At 46.9% G+C, this 26,721-nt stretch overlaps 1 long non-coding RNA gene across 5 annotated transcripts in view; it reads left to right on the forward strand.

The window, feature by feature from the left end:
- The first annotated feature begins 735 nt into the window (after nucleotides 1–735).
- The window catches only part of LOC109699944 (uncharacterized), a 206,133-nt gene continuing 180,147 nt past the window's right edge, over nucleotides 736–26,721 (forward strand). For 4 of the 5 annotated variants that reach the window (XR_012446432.1, XR_012446433.1, XR_012446431.1 and 1 more), the window contains exon 1: nucleotides 736–935. This is a non-coding gene — a long non-coding RNA (uncharacterized lncRNA). Of the gene's footprint in view, nucleotides 936–1,117; nucleotides 2,196–26,721 lie in introns of those variants that run through there. The other variant, XR_012446434.1, reaches the window with a different exon arrangement.

The raw sequence follows: 26,721 nt of genomic DNA on the forward strand, positions 1-26,721 counted from the left end.
ATACACACAAGCCACGCAGAGGCCAGCGTCCGTCTTTGCGAGGGGCTTGTGCACATTTGAGGGGGCTAACTTAGTACCGTGTGGGTCAACTCTGCCTCGAGTGGAAGGAGCTGCGCAGACAGGTGACCCCGGGGACAGCTGTACATAGCCAAGGAGGTGAGAAGGTGCGTGCTCCCCTCTCGAGGCCCGCGGATGCTGGGTGGTACCCAGGAGGCGCTCAGATCGTGGGAGGATGGGGCGTGTCAGGGGTCGTCTACCGGAACTGACTATTCTCTGAGCATCGTGGTCCTTCTAGTGCACTGAACTCGCCCTTCCTATCTGGAAAGTGGGAAGACTCCGGCCTCTATCTAGACGCTGGGGGATGGGCGTAGAGAGGGACTGTGGGCCTCGCAGTGCACACGCGAGCTGGCATCGCCCTGGCGTGCCGGCAGGCTCCGTGGGGTGTCCGCGCGAGTGTACCCAGGACTCCCAGCCCAGTGCGGAGCGCGCTCTCTCCCGCGCCATCAGGGCCCGTGGCAGCCACAGTGGCCCAGGCCTGCCCTGTCTCCGCACGCGGCCCTCCCCGGCTTGGTGCCCATCAGCGGGCAGAGGATCGCGTGGGACCCCGGGCCGGGGCCGACAGACACGCGAGGACCCGGGACGCAGGCGGCAGACCTGGCGGCGCGCACTGCCCCCCCTCTTCCCCCGCGGCCCGGAGCGCGAGCCGCCTTGACGTCACGGGCCACCCGCCAGCCCCGCGCTCTGCCGGGCAGAGCGCGTGCGGCAGCCGAGCACATGGGCCCGCGGGCCTGGCGGGCTCGGGGCGGCGGGGACTAAGAGGAGCCGCGAGCGACGATGAGATCTCGCAGGTCCCGGAACCCTCCGAGTGGATTTTCATGCAAAAAGGATGATGGGGGCCTCCGTGACCTGTAAGACCCGGCTGGACCCACCCTCCAGTAAGTTCCAATTTTGTCCTCTGCGTTTCTGGAAACTCTGGAGTCTTGGCCTTGCGGGTAGGGATGCGCAATGAGTAGTTGGATCGAGGAAAGGGGCTTTCGGATTGTGATGTGTGAGTATTAACCATGCACTTTCCGCATCATCAGACTCAAGAATGGCAGCGAGTTTGGGCGTTGGGGGGAGGGGAGAGGAGAGGTGACACCGAATAGCCCGTTCATAGAGGTGATTCTGGATTTATATGCACTTGATCAAAGAATGTTACCTAATGTCTAAAAATAAGACCCTCCTCCAATCAGCGCAGATTTGGGGCCGCCGATGCGGTTTGGAGGCCCCATTTGCGAAACTAGAAGTCTGTAACCCATATGATGCTCCCTCCATCCTTTGACCAGCCCCACCCCTCCCCCCTTGTAAACCTCTCCCTTCCCCTCCCCCCAGGTCTGGGTGAAGGTGATTTCCCAAAACTCAGTAGCTCTGTGTTTTGAAACTTTCTCTGCTTTCGCATTGCGTTCCGTGTTGCTGGGTGCCCCCATATCCTCATCACAGTAATTCTTTTTGGATGGGTTGTTGATTTAATTCGATTTGCCTTTCCTTGGCTAATGTGCTCTTATTTATTCCAGTGTCTGTGGTCTGTGTGCAGACTTTCAGGAAGCGCTACCATGAAGTGGCATGTGTTCCGTGTGTTGACACATCTTGAATTCTCCTGATAGTTTAGATTGCAGGCATGGAATATTCTATTCTTTTGAGCTCCTGACTTCAGGCCATTCTAAAAGATTAGGAAAGAAAAGAAATCACTTGAGAGGGGGTAGGGGCAAGAGAGTGAGGTTTCTGTGTTTCCCTTCTGCTGTTCTGTTTCCAGACAGAGGCTGGCAGTCCCTTCTCGCCCACTCTGCTCCTGTCAGTCCGGCCAGAGGAAATGATGGAGAAGTGTGTTTGTGTGTGATGGGGGTGGGGGCTGAGGACACAGGGACTGTGTCTGCTGAACTGTGTGCTATAGGATGTTGCAGGCCTGTTTTGCATATGGGCAGTGACATGTTGAGGCTTGTTCATTTGCCATCGTCCTGTGGTCATAGCCAGTCTTTCTAAAACTCTAAGGAGCAGAAAAGGGGTTGTTGCTTGGATCCCTGGAATCCTGTATGGAACTTCCTGATTTATTAGGAGAAAAACCTTCAGGAAAGCAGAAGGACAAACAGAATCCACTACTAGGGAAAAAAACCCTCCTGGCCTGCTCTCTGCTGTGGGAAATGAGTTACATCTTGGAGGTGAGTACGTGCCTCATGGTCTGAGGCGTTGGCACGAGGCTCAGTGAATTCCAGTTAGGGGTCTGGTGACAGAAAGGCTGGAAGGGTCCATTGTCAGCTCTAATGCTGGACGGGCTGAGCGACCAGAGGCAACTTGTTATGTGGTTGCACTGTTGTTTTGGACTACTTTTGTTGCTTTGCTTATCTTGAGGGCAGTGTTTTGCCTAAACCTGCTTCTCTTGAAAAGTAGAAGGAATCAGTTTCTTTTTTCTGATTGATTTTCCTTTTCCTATTTATTTATTGGCTATATTTCAGATGGGGTCTCACTGTATAGCCTAGGCTAGTGAACTCATGATCCTCCTGACATAGCCTCCCAGGTGCTAGGGTTAGAGTTGTGCCACCACACCTGGCTCCTTTTCTTCTCTCTTAACAGACCCCTCCGTACACCTCCCACTCCTCCTGGCCTGATTCTGTGGCCGGACCTTTGTAGGGAAGAAGAATATGCTGGTTCTGATATATCTGAGCCCGGTTGGATTAAGTGATTGCTGGTCTAAACACCCAATGCATTCTCACTGTCTGCACAGAATCAACCCTTGGTCTTTAGTGTTGTCCCCTCCTCCCCGCGCCCCCTGCACATGGCAGGCTGGTTGGCTTCAGGAGCCGGTATTTACTGTGCCCAGTGCCTCTGCCTGCCCAAGATGGACACCGTCCTAGATCAGCTCTGCTGAAGAGCGTCCTGGACCACAGACACCCTTTCTTTCTTCCTCTTTGTGTGAGTAGCCCTGAATTTGCACTGACCAAAGCAAGTCAGCTTTTTCCTAGAGAGTCTTAGGACCTTCCTTAGTTGCTGGTACCTGTTCCTTAGAGAGTTAACTGAGGTCCTGCTACTGGCTACTACACTTCACTGTGCTTTAGATGTCTTGTGCACTTTTGGGTATTCCGGCTTTTTATTTTGTATTTCCTTCCCTCATTGGTTGTAGACATGACATTGTACATTACCCCTCTCCCCGTTCCTGTCTCCCCCCCAACCCCCATGCTAGTTTGCAATGTCATTAAGAGAACAGGTAGTCCATTTATGTACCTAGTATCTGTGCTGTGGTGGGATGCTGACCCAAGAAGGGAACAACCTGGAGTAAGTTTAGCCATTTGGTGAGCCCTGGGGACAATCACATCTACATCTTCCCTAGAAAATCTCAGAAACTCCAGCCTTAAAGAACACTGTCAAAATGAGCCCTTTCTCTGGTACTAGGTAATTAAGGGACAATAACAGTAATCTAAGAGTTAATAATAATAACTACAATTATAGTCGTCTAGGCGTAACTTTCACACCTATGCTCCCCACGACTCTATGAAGCATTCAGAATAAAATAATGGAGTTCTTGTCATGGGCCAGGCTTGCTTCTAGATATATTATCTCATTTAATCTCCCAGCAATCCTGTACGATAAGATTATCATTATTATTTTATAGATGAGGAACACATTGCTCTGAGATTAAAAATATCACCCCAGGTCACATAGCTAAACAGTAGGATTTAGACCAGGGCCACTTGTCTGGCTTACTCGATGAAGTCAGAGGATGGTGAAATTAAGAACAAGTAAAAGATGCTTTTTTGGCTTTGAGCAGGACTGAGGGTGTCCCTACCCTTCCCACCCAGCTCAGACACAAATAGAAACCCTGACATCTTGCAAGAAGGTATCGCGTGCTCTGACTCCCAGCCTTTGCCACCACAGTGGAGCAGGCTGAAACAGACAGAGGGGTTGAGAGAACTTGGATACTGGAAGACTTCTGGGCTGTGGACTGGGGTCTTCTGGGGCTTGATCGGGAGCTTGGGTAGAGAGAGGTTAGAAGTCTTGGTCTTTGTGCAAACCTATGATCATTTGCAAAAGGCCACATCCAGGCATCCTGCTTGGCTTCCTGATTAAAATCATTCTGGAACTGTGTCCAGAATTTAATTATTATCAACTTGACAGCAGATGGTGATACAGACACTTTTTCATGATCCCACAGTTCTGAGAGTTCCTACTGAGATCTCCGTGGTGTTTAGGTCTTATAGAGACCCTCAGTGTACAAAGATTGTGGTGGCTCTCTCTACCTTGTCATGAAGAAAAAAACAATAGTTCTTCAGTGTTGGGCAACATGCAGACACCTTCTCAAAAAACAAAACAATAAAAACGCAACAAAAATGTTGGGCTGTAAAGCATAAGACTTAAATACATGGTACTGAAATAATCTCTTTCCCTTCCTCCCTTGCTCCCTCCCCCTCCTCTCTTCCTTCCTTCTCTTCCTTCACTTCCTTCTTTTCTGTCCTTCCTTCCTCTTCCTCTTCCCCTCTCCTGTTCCGTTTCTTTCTGTTTTTTTTTTCTTTTTTTGCTGGGGATTGAAACATATGCCAAAGCTATACTCCCAGCCTATGGTCCCATTTATTTTTTCATTGCAGAATTCTGAATTGGATGGTTTTTGTTTTGTTATGTTTTGTGGTGCTGAGATGGAACCTAGCCCTTGTGCATGCTAGGTAGGTGCTCTACCACTGAGCTACACCCCAAGCCCTTTCCTGCTCTTTTTCTTTAGGAAGGGGTCTAGGCTGTTGTTTTGTTTGCATTCCCCTTTCTCATCATTGACCTTGAACTTGGTTTTGTTTTTTTTTTGTGGGACTGGGGTTTGAACTCAGTGTTTCACACTTGCAAAGCAGGCACTCTACCACCTGAGCCATGTCTCCAGTCCATTTTGCTCTGGTTATTTTGGAGAGGGGGTCTTGCCAACTATTTTCTTAGGCTGACCTCAAACCTTGATCCTCTGGATCTCAGCTACCCAAGTAGCTAGGATTACAGGCATGAGCCACTGGTGCTCAGCTCACTGTGAACTTCTTCAGGGTGGGTCGCTTAGTGTCTACACAGCCCTGGTGGTTTATTGATTCAGGTAGTTGTCAAGAATGTCTTTGTCTTCAGGGAAATTAGCAGCTGTCATTGTCATTTTAGATATGAAACGGCTTGATATGGTGGAAAATGGGAGGGCTTGCCTGCAATGAAAGGATACTAAAGAAAAAGGGAGGCCACAGAGCTGCAGGAGGCATTACTTTTGATCGAGTTATTTCACCTCCGTTTCCTTGTCTGTAAAATGGGTGACAAAGTGCCAAGCTCGTGGCTGCTGTGAGGAGGAAGTAAGTGATGAACTGAGGTGTTTGGCAGAAGGCCTGGAATGGTAGCAAACAAACATTACTGTCACAATTATAGAGTTTAATTAGTTCCTGTGGCTGCAGAAAGCAGTGATTTCTGAATACATTTTAATGTGTAAAGTTAGCATTTTGGTTGCATAAACCATGAGATAACTGTGACTTCACTACCGTTCTTTTCAAGCATCAGGGAGAAAATTTTGACTAATAGGAGTTAGAACAAGAGAAGAGAGTGATTGAGTTTCAGGAGCCAGGCTCAGGAAGGACGGGAATTGAAGGGTGCACCTTTCACATGTCAAACTGTGCAGGTCGCTGAAGCTCACTGGGCTCCGTTTCTTCTGCTGTAGAAAATGGAAGACAAAGTTTCCCTCTCCCGGAGATGGTGCCCAGTTCTTAGCACACAGGAAGTAAGACATAAAACCCATGGCATTGTTTACTAGTTCTTAGGACTCTGTTTTCCTGGTGAATCAGCCTCAGCATCTGCTCCTCTGCTCCAGATGGATGGCACAACTCATTCATTTACAGAGCACTTGCTGTGTGCCAGCCACAGTTCCAGCAGCTGGAGGTCCAGCAAGAGCAAAGAGACAAAAATGCCTGTTCTCCTGTAGCTTCTGTTCTGACCGAGGCCACACAGTGGGGACTGGGTGGGTCTCAGAGAGGGAGAGTCAAGGACAGATGGAGGCAGTGCAGGCAAAAACTGCACCAACGCTGCCAATGCCACGTGGGCCTGGCTACCTTGTGTTAATAGAGGTCAGGTATTAGCACCGGCCTGGCACATGGTGGTTACCAGGAAAGTGGTGGTTGCTGTGTTTATTGTTGCTATTCTTTTCCTTTGGTGGCTGCCTCATAAAATGTCAAGCTTCCTTGCTCTCAATTCCCTCTCTCAGTTTACTCTTCCCCATAGTACCTGTCTTCTGGTAGACCCTTTATCTGTCTGTCTTTTTCCATTAAGTGGTAGGCTCTGTGAGGCTGAAGCCTAACAACCATTCATTCATTCCCTCATTCTCATGCATTTGGGAAATATTTATTGCACACCTATTCTCCTCCCTGGGTACTAGGGATTGAACCCAGGGCCTCATGCACGCTGGGAAAATACTCTACCACTTAAACTATGCCCCCAGCCCTTTTGTTTTTATTTTGTTTTTGATTTAGTATCTCAAACCCTTGCTCTTCCTGCCTCTACTTTTAAGTCTCTGGGATTACAGGTGTGTACCACCACATCCAGTTTTTGCACGTCTAGTCTGTGCCACCATCATTCTAGGTGTCGTGGATGCAGAAAGGAACTTGTATTGGGGTTAGGCAGATGAGTAGTGGCAATAATGAATAGAGATGTCTGTGATGTGTAGTGGTCAGTAACTGCACAGGCGCTAGCAGAGCAGCAAGGGTGCCTCAAAGGCTGAGTTAGGCTTTGAGCTAAGGTTGGCTGGTCAGGACAGCTCCAGGGAGAAGTTGACCCCCGGGGGTTCCTGAGGATTGGATGGAGCTAGTCAGGGGCTAGGTGTTTGAGGACCTGGGGAGAGGCCTGGGTAAGAGCAGGCTTGGAGACTGAGACCAGCCAGAAGAGTGAGAAGTGCCTGGAGTGAGTCAATTGCCAGCAGAAGAAGAGCCAGTGCCACGGTGCCTCTTTGCACTTACCTTACCTATTACATGGTGGAATGGGGGTCCACTGAAGGGTTTTTTTGGTAGTACTGGGGTTTGAACTCAGTGCCTTATTCTTGCTAGGCAGGTGCTGTACCCCTTGAGCCATTCCACCAGCCCTTTTTTTGTGTTGGATATTTTCAAGATGGGGTCTCGGGAGCTATTTACCTGGGCTGGACTTGAACCTCCATCCTCCTGATCTCTGCCTCCTGAATTAGGATTATAGGTGTGAGCCACTGGCACCCAGGGACTGAAGGTTTTAAGCAGAAAAGTGATTCCATCTGTCTCAGCTTTGGAAGACATCAATCTGTCCTCTGTGTTGAGAAGAAACTAAATCTGGTAGGAAGCCAGAGCTCCAGGGGCCAACATGCAGGTGCTGGCAGTGGTGTCGGTGTCTAGAATCAGGGGATTCTGGATTGTTCCCTGTGGAATCCCAGCATTAAAACTCTGTCCAGTACGGTAGCCACTAGCCCTATGTGGCCAGTGAGCACGTGGAATAAACTTGGGGTGTGCTGCTCCACTCGGGATGTGGAAGACAGTACAAAAGGATGTGAAATGCATCTTAAAATGTTGATTATACAAGTACTAATGTTTTGGGTATCTTGGGTTAAATACTGTATGTTTTTAAAGCTTATTTCACCTGTTTCTGTTAACTTTGTTGATTGTGTCCACTGGAGAATCTACTATTACATGTCTCTAGAGCTGGAGGAGTGGCTCAAGGGGTAAGAGTGCCTGCCTAGCTAGTGTGAGGCCCTGAGTTCGAACCGCAGTGCTGCCAAAATCTAAATGTAATAAAATTACCTATCCTTTGAATGTTACATGCATGGGACAGCTCTGCTCTGAAACCAAGCCTGGGACAAACGTTCAGTGGACTGCATGAGTGCCAGGCACAGGGATTCTGCAGTGACTAAGAAACCATTCCTGCTTCAGGAAGCTTCCGGGGTGGGAGAGGGGCAGATGGCCAATGATGCCTGCTGTGAGAGAGGGAATGTGTGTGAAACAGGACCACAGCCATCACTACTGGGTCTGCCAAGGCTCGTCCAGGACAGGGATAGGATACAGTGTCCCAGGCCTCAGCAAAGACCTAGCTAACGGCAAGAGCAGTGGGCTGGCAGTGAACAGTCAGACCCTTGTGTCCTGGAAGGTCAAGTGGAGGTGCGTTGGTGAGGTGGGCAGGGTGGGGTACCTCCAGGGACCCTGTGACCAGGTTCATTCTACTGGGTCCTATAGACTGGGCACTTTTGAAGGTCTCTAATTGACAAGCACCTACCTAGGCTAGGTTTTTTTTGGTGGCACTGGGATTTGAACTCAGGGTTTCACACTTGCTAAGCTGGCATTCTTACCACTCGAGCCTCTTCGCCAGTCCTTTTTCGTGAAGATTTTTGTCAAGATAAGGTCTCTCAAACTGTTTTCCTGGGGCTGGCTTCAAACCATGATCCTCCTGAGTAGCTAGGATTGCAGGTGTGAGCCACCAGTGCCTGGCTTAGGTTTATATTTAGAAAGACCGTGAGGCACAGGGAGGTGAATTTCAGGAGGAAGATACCTAACTTGGGAACTCCAGGTCCTTGGTGAGCACAACAGTATTTAGGGCAATTGAAGTTATCTTTGCTCACAGGAATGAAGCATGAGGTTATCTTTAAAAATCTGGAGGGGAAATCTCATGAAGTATTATTTCTGGAGCTAAGGAGTACAGCTTATCGACAGAGTGTGTACTTAGCATGTGTAAGGCCCTGTGTTTGAACCCTAGCACCACAAAAAAAGAAAAAGCAAATAATAAATGTTCTTGAGTTGAATGCAATCGGTATAATCACTGTTTTGTCTTTTTATTGTGGCTTTTTTTCTTTTTTTTTTTTGCAGTACTATAGTTTGAACTCAGGGCCTCATGCTTGCAAGGCAGGCGCTCTACCACTTTAGCCACTCTGCCAGCTAAATATATTAATCTAATCTTTTGAGGCATATTCATTTTGGGGATGTGGGATGGGACTGAGGCAGCTTGAACTCAGGGCTTCGCATTTGCTGTTTTTTTTGGGTTTTTTTGGTGGTGCTGGGATTTGAACTCAGAGCCTATATACCTTGAGCCACTTCACCAGCCTTTTTTTTGTGAAGGGTTTTTTTGAGATAGGGTTTCATGAACTATTTGCCCAAACTGCCTTTGAACTTCAATCCTCCTGATCTCTGCCTCCTGAGTAACTAGGATTACAGGCCTGAGTGCCCAGCAGGGTTTCACACTTTACTGCTTGAGCTGCACCTCCAATCAAGACAATGTTTTATCTTTTTCTTTTTTCATTGGTACCGTGTGTTTGAACTCATGGCCTCACACTTGCTAGGCAGGCGCTCCTACCACTTGAGCCACTCTGTCTGCCCCTGATTTTTTAAATAGCTGCAATCTGGTGTATAATTTTATTATCCTGCTATTTCTCTTTGTTACTGTTAGGTCATGTGCACTCCTGAAAATCACCATAAGCCTGCCTTATTGTGGATTTTTCACATTCAGTTTTAGCCAAGTGTAGTTAAAAAAATAAATAAATAAAGATAAATCAAGCACGGCACCAATGACTCATGTCCATAATCCTAGCTACTCAGGAGGCAGAGCCCAGGAGGATCACAGTTTGAGGCCACCCAGGGCAAATAGTTGACAAGCCTCTATCTCAATACAAATACAATACAAAAAACAGCTGACAGAGTGGTTCAAGTGGTAGAGCATCTGCCTAGCAAGCATGAGGCCCTGAGTTCAAACCCCAATACCGCCAAAAAATAATAATAAAAAAAAAATCCAAACAAGTTTCAAGAGTTTTAAATTCCTGTACTCGAATTGCACAGCTCTCAGTCAGTCCTGCGTTATCATTAGTGGTGTTTAAATAGTTGAGTGATCTGCTGTGTGTTTCTCTGTCCTCAATTTTGTGAAAATGCAATACGCCTCCCAGAAAACAAATGGTGCCCAACCAGCAAGGTCAAAGTTATGGTAATTCTCCCAAGCCAAATGTGCTTAATTGAAGTGATAAAGCGACAATTTGAGATTTGTTGAAAGGTGGCAAGTCTGTAGTCGAAGCTGGGCTGCATTGTAGGAAAAATGAAGCATCTACAGAGCAGCCACCTTTGTCTCCTGGGGCCACACACCAGCGATACTGAGGGTCTGCTGTATATGGACTTTGTTTATGCCATTTTATTGGGTAAATAGTATTTCTGTTCAGGGATTGTTTGTTGTTGACTTAGTCATTCTTTTGAGTTGGATGCCTGTCTTCATAATAGGTTAATTGTCTAGGTGAGGTTTTCTATTTTTCAGTTAACTAAAAAAATGTATAAGTCTCCAGCCCTAGAATTTTTGTATCAGAGCATCTCAACATTTTTAAAGTTTTGGAGAAACAACGGTTACCAGGTTTGCCCAGCCCAGTGGACTGTTTTCTGGTGAGACATGATGTGACTGGCTGTTAACATGCACAGCGTGTTACATGCTAGCCATAGGCTCTTCTCCATCACGTGTAGGCGTGTTGGAGTTTTCTTCTTTTTTTGTGTGTGTGTGCGGTACGGAGGTTTGAACTCGGGGCCTCCAACTTGAGCCGCTCCACCAGTGGAGGGTTTGCCCCAGATAGGATCTTGTGAACTATTTGCTCAGGCTGGCTTTGAACCTCGATCCTCCTGATCTCTGATTCCTGAGCAGCTAGGATTACAGGTGTGAGCCACCAGCACTCACCCACTTTTTAAACTTCTTACCACATTGGCTTTCTGATAAGACTTTGTGATTTTTACTTACTTATTTTTGGGTGGTACTGGCATTTGAACTCAGGGCCTCACTCTTACTAGGCTGTTGCTCTACCACCCTTTTTTGCTTTAGTTAGTTTTTTCAGAACCTCTATCCTCTGGATCTCTGCCTCCTGAGTACCTGGGATTACAGGTGTGAGTCACTTTACCTGGCTTCTTATTTTTTAATTTTTGAGACAGAGTCTCCCTATGTAGTGCAAACTGGCCTCCAACTTGAGATCTTCCTGCCTCAGCTCCTGAGTGCTGGGATTATAGGCCTGCACCACCATGCCCTGTTTGTAATGGATTTTTGTTTATCCTCATTTGTTCAGCAGGTGTTTGGAGACCCCCTGTTGGGTGGCAAATGCTGTGTATTCAAAGGTGTCCAAAGAAAGTGTATGGGCTTCTTGTTAGTGAGGAGAGAAACAAAGAAGCAAATTCCCTCACAGAAATGTTCTTGAAAAAAATATCAAATAATATTGAGGGGATGACTAACATGAGGTAATGACATTGACGCTGAAGTCCTGTCTGAGGCGCTGACATGAGACAGGAGGACTTGGGAGAAGTTAACCGGAGAGGCAAAGCACAAAGGGAAGCACGAGATTGACAAACACATGTGCGTGGAACGATAAAAACACACCTAAGCAACAAAACCTAGAAAGATAAGAAAGGCTGACTACAAGACTTAGAAGATATTTGTAATGTATGTAACTTATTACCAAACATATTGACACCTATAATGTCTAAAGACCTCCCCCAGGTCAATAAGGAAACGATAAACAGCCTCATATCAAGGTGAGTGATAACAACATCAGGTTTATTGTAATATGCTTTCTAAAAGGGAAAATTCATCATTTGTTTATGTATTATGAGTTTGTTTGGTTTTTCTTTTGAGGCATGGTCTTACTATATGGCCCAGGCTGGCTTCGAACTTTTCCTGTCACCCAGACTGGCCTTGAATTCAAGATCCCTGCTATCTCAGTCTTCAAGTGAATACAGGCATGCACCACCAACGTCCAGCAAAAAATTCGCCCCTCTCCTCTCTCTTTTTAATGCACTGTTATGCTTTGATAAATGCAGATGGCTATGTGACAGTCGTGTACCATCACTATCAAGGTAACAGGACACTTTCATCGTCCCTCAAGTTTCCTCCTGTCCCATTGTAGTTAGTCTCTTCCCTCCTCTCAACTTCTACCCACCACTCGTTTCTTTCTGACTGTGCAGCGGTGCCCTTTTCAGACTGTCAGATGAACAGAGCCAGGCAGCACATGGTCTTTTGAGTTGGGTTGCCCGGATGTGGCCCAAGGCCTCTGGGATCCTTCCATTTGTTGCCTCTGTCCATGGCTTGGCAGTTTGCACTGGAGGAGTTCCTTGTACTATGTGCATATGCAGCGTTTGTCCAGCCTCCAGCTGAAGAGCATTTGGGTTGTTTCCATGGGCTATGTGTTTCGTGCTTCAGATGTGCCAGAAATAGGAAGTGTGACTCAGTGTTGGCGCGCCTATGTGAGTGTGTGAGGTCGCTTTAGAGACCAACTTGGCAGTGTGTCATAAAATTGGAAACACATGTGCAGCCCCCACTGCAAGGTAAGTTTGAAGAGTTCCAGTGTGCATTACTTAGGGATGCCTATGGATCTGTGTGAAAGGTTAAAAATGCCCTGAAGGATCCAAATCAAGCCACTGTCACATCTTGGGAGGAAGAGCAGGTAGAGCTGGTGTGAGGATCCAAGCCTACTTTATACTAGTTTTTTTGGGTTTTTTTTTTGGCAGTACTGGAGTTTTGAGCTCAGGGCTTCCCATTTGCAAGGCAGCCACTCTGCCAGACCTTTTTTGTGTTGAGTATTTTCGAGATAAGATCTCACAAACTATTTCTCTGAGCTGGGCTCAAACTTTGATCCTCCTGATCTCTGCCTCCAGAGTAGCTAGGATTATAGGTGTGAGCCACCTGCACTTGGGTCTTTAATGCTTTTCTTTTTTTTTTTAATTAAAAAAAAGCACTTTACAGAGTCTTACCGTGTGGCTGAGACTGGCCTTGAACTTGAGATCCTTCTACCTCAACCTCCCAAGTGCTGGGATTACAGATGTGCACCACCACACACCTGGCTGCAAAATCCGATTTTTATTTATTTATTTATGTATTTATTTATTTTTATTAGGATTTGTTCGTTATACAGAGGGGATTACTAGTGACAATTCCGATTAGGTTTATTGTACATTAGTTAGATCACCACCCCTCCCCCCCGCAAAATCCTATTTTTTTAGTTGACAGAAATTATTTACAGGGTACCTTGTGATACTTCAACGTGTGTGTGTGTGCGTGTGTGTGTGTGTGTGTTGTGTAATGTTAGAATCATGGTGAGCATACCTTTTTCCTCAAACATTGATCATTTCTTTGTGACAAAAACATTCAAAATCCTTTTTTGTAGCTTTTTTGAAATATATAGTACATTATTTTATCATCACCCTACTGTGCAATGGCACACCAGAGCTGCTTTCTCCTATCTAACTAACTCAGTACCTGATGACCAACCTCTCCCCACTTTTTGCTCTCCTTGCATCTGGTAATCACCACTCATTTTAAAATTTTATTTTATTTTATTTTTCCAGTACTGGGGTTTGAACTCAGGGCCTCACAGTTGCTAGGCAGGCACTCTACACCTGCAACCACTCTACCAGCCCTTTTTTGTGTTGGGTATTTTCGAAATAAAGTCTGGAGTGCTATTTGCTCAGGCTGGCTTTGAACCTCGATCCCCCTGGTCTCTGCCTCCCTAGTAGCTAGGATTACAGGTGTGAGCCTCTGGCTTCCTGCGGTAACCACCATTCTACTCTCAACTTCTATGAGGCCAGCTTTTTTAGTTTCCACATATGAGTGAAGTCATTTGTCACTTGTTTTTCTGTGCCTGTCTCTTTTCACTTAACATAATGTCTCCTTTAATGTTGCTTGAAAGAATATAGATACTTTCCTATATCACACATTTTGAAAATACACAGAAAGGGAAAAAAAGATGGGGAGCGTGCATGACAAGTCCATGGTTGTCAACTCTAGGTTCTTTAAAACCACAGTTTTCGTGTGTAAAAGCCCTGAGAGGCAGGAAAAATGTGTAGGTGTTGTAGAGTGAGCACCCAGGGTCCAGGGTGGGCAGGAACCAGATCCTGGGGGGGGCCTTAAGTGCACCTCCAGGTCTTGGAAGGCTACTAAAGGGGGGAGGCTGATGTGACTGATCCTTCTGCTGGGTTGACAAAGGATTGGCCTATTGACAATGGAACCTCGGCCAGTTTGGAGGCTGTATTGCAACACTCAGGGAGAGAGAGCTGGGCCCTGGCTGTGGCAGTAGACAGGGAAAGAGGACAGATTCTTTGTGCGTTCGGCAGTAGAAAGGACTTCTGCTTGGAGGGCAAAGTTTGAGACGTTCCGAGTGGGACTGGAGAGGTCTCTAGGAGCCTTTCAAAACCCGCTGAGGCTCTTGGACTTTATCCTGCGGGCAACAGGGAGCTATGGCAGGTTTTGAGCCAGGGCAGGGATGAGATTAGAGTGGAATGTCAGCTCTGTCTCCCTGTGGTGACTCCAGCCTGGAGCTTCCAAAGAACATGCTAGCTAATGTGGCTGGGAGTGTCTCGGTTACCCTCTTTGTTGGATCATTGACTTTTCCCATTTTCAAGAGCAAATAGTGAAAGGAAAAGGCCCTTTATGTGGAAAGTCCCTGGAAGTGTGGCAGGCAGAGGCCCCTTCCGGCATTGATTGTGACTGGGTTTGTTCCATAGCCCGGTCCCACTTAAGTCATGACTCATGGAACTGGGGCGGGCAGCAGCTGTAGGACCAGTCAGTGGGTCGGCATCAATCAGGCTTCCCATTTAGAGATTTCAAAAAGAGAACGCTCCTGTCTAGGCAAAGCATTTGATTGCATTAGCTCCATTAAAAAACCCATGAGGCTAAGGCTGGAGTGCCCTAGCTGACCAGACTGGCCTGTAGCCAGAGCAGCCCAAGGGCCTGCTGCCCCTCCCCCGCAGTGCTGCCTTCCCAGAAGTGCACTGCACTGGCCTGGGGCAGCCAGGGCCTGGGGGTTTGGCAACTGTCGCCTTGCCTTCTCTCTGTACAGACCTTCTGGCTGGCCTGAGCTGTCTTCTGTCCTTGCGGGCAGAGCCCAAGGCAGTATCTCTTCCCTATTGTGATTGGGCATTCCACACGTGCCTTCTTCATTAGAAAGATATTCCCTGCATGCTTAGGCCCTGTACAAGGAAAAGCAAAGGGTTTTTAAAAATCCAGGAGTGCAGACGGAATGGGAGGGCAGCACTTCACAATCATGCCTTATGGGCACTGGCTTAGCAGCTGCTACGTAAGAAAAGGCTTTAGTTTATCCCTGAGGGCTTCCTGACAACCTTGATCTTAACTCGGCAGCTATGCCCATCTAGTCCAGCAGTGAGTACTGTATGGCGGGCTCCAGAGTCCTTCTTCCTGTGGTGGGCCTGCCAGGAACAGCCTACTATATCCCTGCCCCCCTCCAGCTCTTCTTCTCCTGGCTTGTGCTTTTCCAATGGCAGACTGGATCCTGAAACTCAAGCACTTAAAAGCATTTAATGGCTTGTCATTATTTTTTGAGGACCTGCTGCATAATAGGCTCACAGAGAGTATTTATTCAATTGTCTAATGGGATGCAACCCAGCTCTTGCCCGTCCTCGAGTGCTTTTGCCTGGCGGATGCTGTTGGCTTGGGTCAGAAGTAAGGTTTTGCACATTAAAGGCAGCTGACCCATATGGGTGGAATAATTTTGAAGGTTTGGGAAGATTGGATTCTTCTAGAGCGTTTGTGTCTCTTCATTCTTTTGTAAGATTCATGCTCACATGGTGAGATAATCAGCCAGCCAGGGATATGGGGCCCCTGTATAGGGGTCACCTTCTCTAGGAAGTGTTTCTTCTTTAACCCAAGAGGCTTCTGAGTGGCGTCTTTCCAAGCACCCGTGTTTGAGTTAGGGCAGCTAGTGCCCCTTGAATCATGTTGCTAGTGGGTCCTGGCAGGGTTGCAAACTCAGCTGTTCAGGGGAAACAGATTGTACATAAATATCCAGGCTCACTCATCATAGCATACAGTCCAGTAGGAAATGGGTCACAGCGAGTCCCTCCTCTCCTCCCCATGCCAAAAACCACATCCAGTGTTGTCAGAACTTCCATTTTTAAAAGAGAAGCCTGGAGCCAGGTGAGATGGTAAACACCTGTAATCCAGGCTGAGGATCATGAGTTCCAGGCCAGCCTGGGCTACATGGAGAGATTCTGTCTTAAAAACAAACAAGCAAGCAAACAAATAAATGAACAACAAAAAGATGCAAACAACAACAACAACAAAAGAGAAGCTGGGCTTGGGGTATAGCTCAGTGATTGAGACTTGCCTAGGATACTCCAGGCATTTCAATTCAAATCTTTGAGGAAAACTCGTAAGTCAAACAAAGCACTAGTGAGCCATGTGAGGTGAGGGGCTGTGGCTTGTAAACCCTCCTGGCTGTACCTTCTGCTCCCATCAGCCACCAACCAGTCTTCTATTTCTGTGTTATTGACTCCTGATGTCATTTTTTAGCTCTAGATATCCCTGCTCTTCCCTTCCCTCTCTCCTCTCCATCCCCTCAATATATATTGGCATTTTTTTTTTTTTTTTTGAGGAAGCCAGCTCTTTTGTATCCTGCTGATTAACACATGGCTACCTGATGTGTGGGTCCCTGTTCCTAAGCAGTCCCTCCCGGCTGGTTAGCCATTATGAATTTCATCTGGGAAAGAGACACCATTTTCAGATTTCTCTTCATTGACAATAAGTGCTCTCTGCAAAAATGCATAAAGACTCAAATCAGTCAGCTACTGTGGCAAAAACAAGCTTCCCTGCTTGCTACAGCTTTTGCCATCTGGTGATCTTTCTGATCTGGGGAAGAGCCAATAAGGCCACAGTGGGGAAAGATAGGAGCTGACTCTGTGTGTGCCTGGAGGCATGGGAGACTCCAAGCAAACTCTGGGCTGTGTGCAAGGAAGGTCCAGTGTTTGCATTTGAGAAAGGCAGAGAAAAAGAGGATAATCTTGATCAAATGTGTTACAGTCCAATGTGATGCTGTTTAGCATCTAGATAGAGAGCCCTGAATGTTGGCCAGTGTGAATGATAAATATGAGTGGAGTAGCCCTTATCAAAAATGCTTAGAGCCCAAGGTGTTCTGGATTTTAGATTCTTTCAGATTTTGGACTTTCATATATGAATAATGAGCAACCTTGGGCATTGATTTATGTTTCATGTACATCTCATAACACAGCCAGAAGGTAATTCTGTACAATATTTTCAATAATTGTGTGCACCAAAGTTGCATGGTGTGGAATTTTCACTTGTACTGTCATGTCTGCTCAATAGGTTTACAGTTCTGGAGTATTTCAGGTTTTGGATTTTTGGATTAGGGATACTCAACTTGTATTAAGTCATTACAAAATTCACCAGTGCACAGTTGAATTCAGTTGCCCACCATTTACTAAGCTTCTCGTGTGCAGGGCTTTGTGAGGCTTGTGGCTGAGCTGATGAGACCGTGGAGATCCCTCTGAGCCTAGTGCAGGGACACCTGTGTATGATTTTGCACGTGGCTTCTGTAGCGATCGAGGTAGTGGCCCTCAGAGAGATGAGACAACTGATGACAGGGAAGGCTTCAGAGAGGAGATGAGGTAGGGCCATTTATTCAGGGACCGGGACGGGGGATGGTGCGATGAGATGACTAAGGTTCTGGTGGTCTGGGGGCTGCTTCTGGTGGGAGGTGAGCCTAAGACAGGGCTGATAGGGCTGGTGGATGGGTGCAGGAGAACATGTGTTTACCTGCTTCAGAGGTGCAGAAAGCCCACATTGATGGGGATCGTGTCAGGGGTTTCACTTGAATTACTTCCCTTACTGCCCAGTACTACCCTGGGAGGTAAGAATCATTCTCGGCCCCATTTTCCAGAAGGGACAAACTGCGACTCCAACAGGTTACTTGACCTGCTCAAGCTCACGCAGGATAAAATGGTAGATGTAAACCAGGTCAGACAGCAAAGACTGAGTCTCAAACTTCACAGCTATCCAGGCAATGTGGTCCTCTCAAATTTTCCTTTTTTCTCCCCTTTCCCCTTCTGCACTCCAAAAACGCCAGGACAGTTTTGACTTTGGCTGCAGATTTCAGATGTCACAGCTCCAAATCTTTGGTTCTGAATTAGACAATATTTGGTTAGAGATTGAGAAAAAGAAAAATTAAAGCAGTAGCGTGTGAGGTGCTGTGAGTTTGGATAAAGGGCTCTCAGGATCTTGTTTTTTGCTGTGTTATTAACTTTGCAAAATTATAATTAGAAATCCAGTCTGTGACAGTGAGCAAGACTTGGGGTGGTGATGAGCAGATCGGCTGTATGAGTTGGCGTTTGGTCTCTGGCCCATTCCTCCTACACCATTTCTCCTTCCCTGTGCTCTGTCTCCTCTGTAAGATGGGACTGATGACTGCCCTCCTGCTCTAGAGACATTGAGAGAATGAAATGAGCAAATACACAACAAGCCACGTCTTCAGTGCCACTTTCCTGAACAAGTCACAGCGTGCACCTGCCTCTGCCCAGGTTCACCCTGCAGCGTCAGTCTGTGTTTTTCATGGGAGGCAGAGAGTTACAGGTGGCCTTGGATGACTCTGTATTGTCATTATGCTCTCATAAAGCAGGAGCATCCTGATAAAGACCAGGTCCCACTGAGTCACATCTGCCTACAACCTCCTGGGATTCCAGTCTCCGTCACAATCCCACATTTGCTGTGCTCCTCATGGTCCCTCTGCTCTGACCATTACTTCGCCGTTCCATCTCAATTTGCCCCCTTGTCTGCTCAGGTTCCCTTTCCTAGGGAGGCTTCACTGACTGTCTGCCCCATTCCTTCTGGCCCTCTTGGTCGCTTTGTTTTCCTGCTTAGGACTGGTGGCTGTCTGACTTCCTGTTTAGTTGTTTATCCTTCCCCGAACCCCCAGGAGGAAATCAGCCCCTTCAGGCAGGGGCTTTTGTCTGCCTTGTGTGCCCAGTGCTGGCGCACAATTCATTTGCTGAGTGAACGAGTGAGAATCATCCCGCAAACCTGTCAGTTAGGTAAGGGAGTGTTTTCTCCACTTGATGAAGGAGGAGGGAGCCAGATAAACAACCTGAGGGTGTGTCTGTCCCCTCCTGGGCCTTGTTAGGGGTCCTGGGCACTCCCAGCCTCTTCCAGAGCTGTTTGTGGAGCTGTTGCAAAGCACCAGGGCCCCACTTCTACAGGCCTGCTGCACACTGCACCCCCTGCACCACCACTGAGCCTTAGCCAAACATAAACAGGTGATGAGGGCAGCCCCTGTCACTCGTCCTGGATTGGCTGGCACTCTGTCACTTGCCCTGGGAGTGGAGAGGGAGCCCCTGTGGATAAGGCCTCCACCCCCCCCCACCCCCCCACCCACCCCGCTTGGCACCTGCTTCCCCACTGTTCCCAAGAAGACTATTTCAAAAGGCTCAGATAAGACACCAGGGACACCTCAGGACCACCGTGGAGTCCACAGGTCAGCCTGGGATGGAGGGTTTCTGCTCTGAACGGTCATTGAGAGGAAGCCTAAGCTGGCCATCACTGTGTCCTTGGCTATTCCTCCAGAGTTGAGTGCCTGTACTCCCTCCCTCACTGTCATTTATTTAGCTCCTGCTGTATGCTGAACATCACTCTAACTGCTCTGTGGGATTTGACTGAATTATTTATTTTTTGGTGGTACCAGGTCTTGAACTCAGGGCCTACAACTCGAGCTACTCCTCCAGCCCTTTTTGTGTCAGGTATTTTGGAAATAGGGCTGACTTTGAACCTTGATCCTCTTGATCTCTGCCTCCTGAGTAGCTAGGATTATAAGTGTGAGCAACTGGCACCTGGCTAAAATTTTTTTTATTGTAAAATTTATGTGACAGAAAATGTTATTTTAACTGCTTCTAAGTGTACAATTCAGTTGCATCGAGGTATTGTTGCTCACCCCCACTAAACATCATAAATGTCACCAGAACTTTTTCATCTTTCCAAACTGAAACTACCTGTGAAACACCAGGTCCCTGTTTCCCCTGGAAGCCCCATTCCTCTTTGTGTCTGTGAACCTGACTTCAGTAGTTGTAGCCGACCTTTTGAGATTGGTTCAGCTCCCCTAGCTTAGTGTTTTCCATTTTACAGCTATGTGGCACGTGTACACTGCTACATTCTTTTTGAAGGCGGCCTTATTTTATTGTGTGTGTAGTACATTTTGTATGCCCATTCATCTGCTGATGATGGGTGTTTGCAGTTGTCCCACTGTTGACTGTTGTTACTGTAGTGCAGCTATGAACCTGGATGTACGAGCATTGCTGGATCATATGCTAATTGTATGTTTAATTCTGGAGAATAGTCACAGCCATTCTGTTTTCCATGGCCCCATTCTACATTCCTACTGGCAACATACAAGGATTCCATTTCCCTGCGTTTTCTCCAATGCTTGTTATCTTCTTTCCTTCTTTCTGCCTTCTTCCCTTTCTCCCTCCCTTTCTTTCTACAGGGTCTCACCATGTAGTCCAGGTTGGCATTGAACTCAAGATTTTCCAGTCTCCCTCTCTCCACTGCTGGGATTACAGGCGTGTACCACTGTTCCTGGTGGAACTGTGGCTTTCTAGATAGAGAGACGGATGCTCAGCTCCTCTTGCCATTTGATAGCTTGTACTGCCCTGGGATTCTGCTGAGATTCCTAGCAAGAAGAATTCACCAGGTGTGGCTGCCCGAACTTGAACTTCCAGCTTTTAGAACCAAGAGCCAAATAATCCTTTTTTCTTTATAAATTAACTCAGTGTGAGGTAATCAGTTATGACAATAGACAATGGAATGAGACAGCAAACATTTTTAGTGTCACCTAATTGGTGTGGATTTCGTGTAACTTGACCCTTTAGTCCAGTATATACTGTTGACATTTATTAAACAACAGATGGCCAATCATGAGGCCTTCTGTCCTGTTGAGGAACCAGAGCACAACCCCAAGGGATGGTGGGAGCCAGAAGTGTTGAAGTCTCCCCAGTTCTCCCCTCCGGAGGTGACCATGACCCTGAATTGTGATGTTTATTTTGTTGTTAGGGATGGAAAGCTTTCCTGTATTTCCTATTGAGGCAAGTTTTCCTGACTGCCGTGCTGCTTCCTTTGGAGCTTTATGGCAATTCCGCGCTGTGTTCAGCTCGCCTAGCCACACAAGGCCACGTTAATAGGTCTGTGTGCCGTGGCTTGTTTTTCCACTGTGGTACTCTCTTTCATTGTGTGAACAGACTGCAGTTTGTTTATCTGTTTTCTAAGGATATGGAAGTTGTTGGAAGGTTTGGGGTTTTTTGTGGCCACACAGACAATGGCTGCAATGCCAGCAGTGTTCTTGTATGCCTGGCCAATTTCTGGTGTATCTGACTGGGAGCCAAGGGTGCTTCTGGATTTTCCTGGGATCATAGACTGCCCTAGTTGGAAGAGACTTCTTTGATCAAGTTGGTTATTCTTGTGGATAATCTAGAAGAGTCTGGTGTGACGATTAAGAAACAGTTCTGGAATTGAGGGCCACAAAGTCACCCCTGTGGGTCCCTCATTCACTTACTTAGCTCATTTTCTTGCAACATTAACTTGCCTCTGCCTCGGTTTCCTCAACTGCAAATTGAGGATAGAATTTAGAACTTCCTTGTTATCTAGAGTTAAATGAGATAAACCCTGAAAAGTGGTTAATCCTGGACCCAGAGACAAACACGGAAGGCTTCCTTTCTGCTATTTAAGGTCACTTACACCAGCCCCAAACTAAAGCAGAGGTAGAATGGAGGCCCAGAAGAGGGGCAGCGGCTCCCAGAGAGTCTGACTGAGACAGTCTAGTCATTTAATTTCTCCTAAAGTATACCCAAGACACCAGGCAGCATCACAGTCCAGCCAGACCCTCCCTCTCTGCCAGATGACCTTGACCTGCCTATGTGGGATTTTTCTGTCTCTTCTCCTTGGTGCTTCCCATTTTATGCAGGGAATGTAGGACTGTGGGGTGCCTCCTGGAGGTGGGGGGCTGTATTTGCTTACCCCTGAGCTTGGATATCCCTGCTGAGATGGCTAAACCTTTTGGAAACAGACCACCTACCTGCAGCTGAATGGATCAGTCTCCAGGAGGCCCCATCCCCTTGGCTACCTCCCCTGGACTAAATCACTGCTCAGTTCCTGGGCAGTCGCCTGCCTAACATTCCACACTTGGGGCCCAAATTACAGGAAGATGGAGGGAGCCTATCCCTCTTCCAGTCAAGGACCCACCTGGACTATCGGCAAGATTTTTTCATTTCTTTATTGCATTGGGCTTTTTACAACCTGGGGCTCTGCCTAGAGATTCGGATCTCTTGATTGGTGAAAGAGACAATCAGAATCCATACATAATTGTCCACTTGCATTAGAAGGCCATAAAGCATGATGGGAAAGGAGCTGGTTTCCAGTCCCCTCCGGGTTGATCTGAGTTCTCCCTCTGCCACTTCCAAACTGCTCAGCCAAGGTACTTACCCTCTGGGTCTCCGTTTCCTCAACTGTAAAACCAGAAAATAAATGGTTCTTACTTGACACTTGCTCTGTTGAAGGGATTGAGTGAGATTGAATGAGATTCTGTGCAGCTCCAGCCAGCTAGTCACTGTCATTCACTCTGCCCTGAATCCCAGAATGGGTGCACTGGTACTGAGGGTGGCATTATCTGTGTTTAATTAATCTGTGTCCAACCAGTCAGGGTATTCAATGCGCCACTGTTTGCAAAGTGCATTTATTTACATCGATTCTGCTTTTCCATTTCTTGCTCTGCAGTCTGGGAGCCAGGCTTGAGCCCTGTCTGCAGAACTTTGAGGTCAATCGCTTTCCTCTTGGACCTCCTATTAATGCACAGGGAAGTGGCTTTGCCTGCCACTAGCCTCCATTCTGAGCACCTTGCCTCTCTATTTAATCCCTACCACAGTCCCCATTTTACAGATGGGGAAAGGGCGACACAGCACTAAGTAATTTCGCAACGGGAGCTGCTAATCAGTAGCAGGACCAGAACCAGCATTTGAAGCCAGATCCCTAATTTTAGGGCTCTTGTCTCTTTACTGGTATGCTGTCCTGCCTGGAGGCAGCCTCTCCCTCCAGGGTCCCTGTGGATGGGTTGAAGTGAGTGATGAGGAAGAGCTCTGGGTACTGGAGAAGTTTATCCTGGTCCCTGGAGCAGGAGCCAGAGCGAGCACCCTGCGGTCTAATTCTTCCCAACAGGTGAGCTGAGGCAGGGGGTGGGATTGGAAGGCACTTGTCCCTTTGTCCTCACATCACAGGTCATATCTGGTGCCATCTGGCAGTCTGGAGGATCACCCACATTCCTTTATCCACTGGAAGGACACTGGATTGAGTATGGCTCTAAGCATGTAGATGATATCGGGAGTTTGGAACCCTTGGCCTTGGATAAAGGTGTTCATGGCAGGGTTGCTATGGTATCTTTCCTGGGCTCCTTGTTCAGCCTGCTTGGGAATGGGTCACTGCAGGTGGTGCCTTCCCATTGGGAAGGACACCCCTTCTCCCCTTCTCCTGATGAGGAAAGACTTTACTCAGCTGGAGTGGACTGGTAGCAGGCTCATTGCATTTACACTTCATAGGTAAAGACACACACCCTCTCAGCCACAAAAGTAATAGCTGCCAAGTTGCATCCTCCCCCTCACCAACGGCACCGTTTTGATTGTTGGAGCAATAAATTATGCTTTTTAAGGATGAGGCTGTTGCCCAGCTGTTGAGTGGTTTAAACTTCCAGATGTTCCTCTGCCCAGGCAGCAGAGTGCATGATGGGATCTCTCTAAAAGCTGATGCACATGACGGTTCATTAAATTTCAATGACTTGCCTACTTCTACCATCCCCAGGGGAGGTGCGGCATCTCCCTGTAGGGAAGGAGGCAGCCCTTTGCTAGGGTGTCTGGGTGAAGAATCAGCAGGCAGAAAGTGAAGACAAAAGAAATGGATTTGCAGGCAGCATGACTGAGCTCTGGTCCCTGCTTGCTGTGTGACTCTGAGCTGATTTCTCTGAGCCTTGGGTTTCTGAAATTTTCTACTAAGGGCGTCTTGGAGAACTTGAAGAAGCATTGTTGCCTAGTGTCACCTGGAAGGAGCTTTGTAGATGTTTGCCCTGAACACCAATGCGAAGAGGTTGAGCTGAACCCCATAGTGGAACAAGACCAAATCTACCATCATTTCAGTGTGAGGACGACACTGATGTCTATGCCATCGGCTCATGTGACTGGGGAGCACTTAAGATGTGGGAAAATCTGAACTGAGATGTATTGTGTACATAAAATGCACTATATTTTACAGATTTAGGTAATAAAAAAGAGAGAATATAAAATATCTTAATTGTTTTTTGGATTGATTACCTGCTGAAGTAAGATTTGGATGTACTAGGCTAAGTGAAATATGTCATTGTTGATCAATTTTACCTGTTTCTTTTTATTTATTTATTTTTTTATGTGGCTACTAGAAAATTTAAAATTTCTTCTGTGGTTTGCATTATAATTCCATTGGATACTTCCAAGCTGGACTGTAACACCAGTGTTGAGGGTCAGAGTTGTGCAGTAAACAACTTTCACAATATTAGGACGAGACGGACCTGGTTTGAGTCTTGGCTCTAATAATAATCAGCTGCGTGGTATTGGTTCAGTTGTTTGACTGAACTTTAACTGTGCTACCTGTAAAATGACTATTGTTGCAGCACTTTGCTTCATAGACTTGTAAAGATTAAATGAAATACTGCATCTAAAGCGCTTAGCAGAGTGTCCGGCACATCTTTCCAGCTCTGTGAGTCTCGGTTGTTGTGGTTGCTGTTGAAGTGGTTGTTGTTTTCAGAACCTGAAGACATTTTTTTTTAATGACTCGAGTTTGAACTCAGGGCTTTGTGCTTGCAAAGCAGGCACTCTACTACTTGAGTCACACCTTCAGTCTGTTTAGCTCTGGTTATTTTGGAGATGGGGGGGGTCTTATGAACTATTTGCCTCTGCTGGCCTTGAACCCTGATCCTCTTGATTTTAGCCTCCCTAGTAGTTAGGGTTACAGATGTGAGCCACCAGCACCCAACCACAACCAACTTCTAATGCCTTTTTTAAGAGAATTCGGTTTCTAATCCAAATGCCACATGCATCAAGTGAAGGCTCATGGGAAAGCTGGAGGCCCTGGGCCCTGCCTGCCTCTCCTTATCCTGTCCTTAGAGAGAAGCAGGGGCAGGTCAGCGTTTCTAAATCCCAGACACATGCTCTCCCTCTTGACTGATTACTCCTGTGCAACTGGGCCCATCATCAGAGTCCTGTGACTCACCCTTGGTGAGGCAGGGAGATCAGCGTGCCTGTCCTTGCTGCCTGTGTCTCCTATTCTCTGGCCTGTGTATTTCCACATTGGCAAAGTATGTGACATTTATAGTCTCCCCATAGTTAAGACTTCTGTGTTTTATCTGCAAGATTCATTTAAAAGTTGAAAAATTTGCAAACAGTCTCCACATTATTAGGCCTGTCACTGGTACACCTAAAGTTTTATTAGACTGGTCATTTGCCCATTCAGACCAGCTCTCTCTTGCCTGGGGCTTTCTAATAGCCTGCCCTCTCTGAACTATCTGGCTTTATCCTAAGAGTCTAATAATCCCCTCCTTATTGGAGGTTTTGCTTTCTGTGGTTTTGAGTTACTTGCAGTCAACTGCAGTCCCAAAATCTTAAATGGAGAATTCTAGAAATAAGCGATTCGTAAGTCTTAAATAGAAATGTGATGAAATTTTGTACCATTCTGCTCTGACCTGCTAAGGTCACGAGCCATCCCTTTGTATAGTGTATTCACACTGTGTCAGCTACCCACCTGTTAGTCACTTGGTCTGTAAGTCAACTGCCCTATCACAGTGCTTGTGTTCAATTAATCCTTTGTTTACTTAAGAATGGCGGTGAAGTACAGAGTAACGATGCTGGCAATTCAGCTATGCTAAAGGTTAGCCAGAAAGTGCTTCCTTTAAGGGAAAAGGTGAAAATTTTAGACTTGAGGAAATTAAAGAAAAAAAAAGTGTGCTGCGACAGCTAAGATCTAGCATAAATTATTGTTAATCTCCTTCTGTGTCTAATTTACACATGAAGCGCTTTCAGTAATGTATGTAAACATAGAACGTACAGGTTCACTTCTGTCTGAGTTTCAGGCGTGTGCTTGGGGCCTTGGAACAGATCCCCGAGGAGACTCTAGTTGCTTTCTGATCTCTCAGTAGTTCCATCCATGCCTTGGACCTGTTTCTCAGGTCACTCCCTGAGGGTCATGGAGGCCCTTGCTCTGCAGTGCTCTGGTGGCCACAGACCTGCCCCAGGGTGCACCACTCTCCTAGGCTGGAGCCATTCCTTATTGTGCCCTCCAGCAATCTCTTCCCAGTCTCACTAGTTTTGCAGAATCCTGTAACTTGTTAGGAGCAAGGCAAGCCAAGTAAATTCTTGATCTCAAATTTTACCTGTTGTTCATTTTATTCAAGGGCACGGGCTATTAGTTTTTCAAATAATGCTTATATTTATAAGGATAATATTGGTAGAAAATGTAATGTTAAGAGTGTAAGGAAAAGCCAGGAGCCCTTGGCTCATGCCTGTAATCCTATCTATTCAAGAGGCAGAGATCAGGAGGATTCCAGTTTGAAGCCAGCCTGTGGCAAATAGTTCCAGAGACCCTATCTCAAAAAAATCCACCATAAAAAGGCTGGTGGAGTGGCTCAAAAGGTAAGAGTGACTACCTAGCAAGCACAAGGCCCTGAGTTCAAACCCCAGTGCCGCCAAGAAAAAAAAAAGAAAGATGTTTTGCTTGTGTGTCAACCTAATTCTGTGTCTGAGATTACTTTGAGATAAGTTTCTGGAAGTGAAATGGTCAAGTCAAAGGTTTCAGGGCTGAGGGTATGGCTCAGGTTGTAGAGCACCTGCCTAGAAAGAGCAAGACCCTAAGTTCAAATCCTGGTTACCGCACATGCACATACAA

The sequence above is a fragment of the Castor canadensis genome, chromosome 3 (assembly GCF_047511655.1).
Source record: "Castor canadensis chromosome 3, mCasCan1.hap1v2, whole genome shotgun sequence".
Lineage (NCBI taxonomy): Eukaryota > Metazoa > Chordata > Mammalia > Rodentia > Castoridae > Castor > Castor canadensis.